This window comes from Pinus tabuliformis, chromosome 3_2 (assembly GCF_031772625.1).
Source record: "Pinus tabuliformis cultivar Carrire ecotype Pingquan chromosome 3_2, CPIR1, whole genome shotgun sequence".
NCBI classification, from domain to species: domain Eukaryota; kingdom Viridiplantae; phylum Streptophyta; class Pinopsida; order Pinales; family Pinaceae; genus Pinus; species Pinus tabuliformis.
In genome coordinates, this window is record NC_142302.1 from 41,448,154 (window position 1) to 41,451,094 (window position 2,941).

The window sequence follows — 2,941 nt, forward strand, 5'->3', positions numbered from 1 at the left end:
ATATATATATGTGTGTGTGTGTGGTTGGTCCCTACACTTGGTATTAGAACTATGTTGAACTCTTGAGACCTATGGGACCATGCATCCATGACTAGTTTTGTTAAATATCTAGTTTTGTAGTTATCTACCTATTTTATGGTAGTTTTTTTTTTCTTTCAACTTTTGTAATATTTTTAAGAATTGATTTTTTATTGGGGAGTGTATAAAACGAAAGTTATCCTCTTGAAATCTCGTTAGTGTATTCTACATTGTCTATTCAGGTTGATGTAGCAGCTCTTTAGAAATTTTAACAAATTGTTCAACTATTGACAAACATTTACGGCATAGACATTGTTAGGTCAAAGAACAGGAAGAGAGATTAAAGTAATCAAGGAAGAAAAACTAGTGAAATGTTAGTAGTCAAAGATGAAAGCAAAAGAAATAATTTAGTTTCTTCCACTTGAGCACCAAAACTTTTGTTCTAAAAGAGTGCAGTATGTATCCCTCTGACAAACAAATCGCTGGAAAGTTTATTGTTGGATTTCTTCCATTTTGATGTTGCTTCACTGTACTTTATCTCTTGTTTGATATTTTTTTGTAGATTAAGTTCGGTAAATGCATAAGCAACACATTGACAAGATTTGCAAGCTAGCTATTTTTCGATGTATTCATGAAAAGATTTTTTAGCATCCTAAGATCATGTTTATGATACCAGAAATTGCATTGGACCTAATTGTTTTCAGGAGGACAAGGAAACAACTGATCAGATTCTGGTTGTACTATGGAAACTGCAAAGAAACTTTAGTATAAGTTTCCACAGTTTTGGCTTGTTTCCACCCATTTTTTTATCAAGTTTCACATTCATTCCTCAAAATTGTTGAGATATATTTCTCTCAATATGTTATGTTTTCCATCTGGCATCTTAAGGTACGCATCCCCGCAGTCCTTGTCATGGTCATCTTTCCAGATTTCCTTCCTTCCATGGTAAATATCCAACAAAAGTGAGGAGGATTCAACATTCAAGTTAACATAATTTTCCAAAAAACGTTTTTCTATCAATGTAACAATCTGCGGAAAACTCAGCCATTTTTTCTTCCACACTTGCACTCACAGAGATTTCAATGCCTCCATTACTCTATACCGAGGAAACATTCTTGTCTCCACATTGTATGGCAGTAGATTTAGGTACTTGAGAACATCATCCAACGAAAGCCCCGCACTTTTAACCACAAAGTCCACACTATGCTTCATATTTTCCTTTGTATGTGCGATAAGCATTGGCCTCCTCCTCCAGAAATCAGAAATTTGAATTTCAGAGAAGCCTAAACTTCTCAAACACTGACGTCTTCTATCTATGGTTTCCTGTCGTAGTCCAAGGATTGACTGCAAAACGTATGCAAACATCGTTGATCCCTTCTTGAACCCCAAATCCTTGGCCCGTTTAAATCATTGGATAACTTTTTCCTCTGGGGTCGTGAGTAAAATAGGTTGTCATGCCAGAGATCCTAACACTGCTTTTCCCTAAATGCCCAATTTTTGCAAAAGTGAACCCGCAGATTCAAGCCTCTGCTGACTCTTGTTAAAAGTGCTTGCCCCAGTATGAACTAGTCTAGCGATATCCTTTTCCTTCATGAAAGTCTTGAAGAAAGTTGACCTTATAACTTATAACGTAGGTTTCTTTCTGCCCTAAGAAAGAAAAAAATCAAGGCTGGAAAGGACTACCTTTCGAAACTGGGCAGGAGTGGTCAAACCGCAACCATTCAACAACTCCAGAACTTCTTCCATATTCTAAATCGATTTTCTATTAAGCAATTGATTGCAATAGATATGTTGAGAACATCTCGGTAGAATAAATGTCATTTTATGCAGCAGTGGAGCACTTCTGAGAAGAGAAATGAGAAGAGAAATTTCCTCTCCATTAAATCTTGAAACCCTGAAATTCGCTTTCTTCAGTTTTTTTTAGTGAAAGAGTTGAGCTTGATCCCACCAAGTTTTTTCCTTGTTTCTTCAGATGCTTGTTTTCCATGGAGGGTTCTTCAAGGTTGGAAAAACTATTAACTTGCATGGAGAGTTATTTGGGAGTAAAATACAAAAACAAAAACAAAAACGCAAGCCTTAGGTTCAATTTTGGCCGAGTCGCTTAAAATCATAGCTCCTAAAGCGCTCAACGCACTGCTTCGAAGCTTGAAATACAAGAATTTTTTTTGAAAGCTCACATATTGTGTCGCATTCTAGGCGAAATTAAACATAAATACAAAATTAAATGCGTCTTTAAAGAAGAAACAGATCTCAAGTTCAATTCTCCTCGTAGTCACCTCCAATTATAGCGTCTCGCGCAATCTAAGCACTGTTCTGGATCATTAACTGAACAAAACTACAAATGCATCCATATTGTGCCATAATTCAGGTAAAACAAGCCATAAAAATAAAATATAATGTGCCTTTGAAAAGGAAATGCAAGATCCACAAAATAATATTTTTCATTTTGTGTAGCCATCACACTATTATGGAGAATGCCGCAGACCATTTTTGCTTGGTCACTAGCGTTTTGAAAAGGCAGCAAATGCACTTCAAAAAAAAAGCAAAAAAATTAAAAGCCGACATCAAATTTGTTTGCAGGTCTAGCGAGAGGGTTTTTTAATTTTTCTCAAGAAATTTTCGTTGGGTTTCATTTGAGGTTTGGCAGGTTTCTGCTTCAGATCTTATCTCTTCTGGCAGCCGCATATGTTGGAAGCTTGTTCAAAAAAAAATATGGCAAGGTTTTAATAGAATCCTGGTGGCTCGAAATTATTTTTAAGGGTTTAATTTGGAGGGTTGTTAGCATTTCTATTTTCTTTCAAGCTTTTTATTTTTCCTTTGATTTTAAATACCAAACCTTGTGCTTTTTCAGAGATTTTCGATTTTTTTGGGTTACATTTAAGCCTTTAACATTAAGGGACTCATCGTAAAAAATTTCTGAATC

The 2,941-nt window shown here is 35.6% G+C and overlaps 1 pseudogene; it reads right to left on the reverse strand.

Annotated features, from left to right (window-relative positions):
- Positions 1–840: 840 nt before the first annotated feature.
- Positions 841–1,764, reverse strand: LOC149179720 (uncharacterized; annotated as a pseudogene).
- Between the last annotated feature and the right edge of the window lie 1,177 nt (positions 1,765–2,941).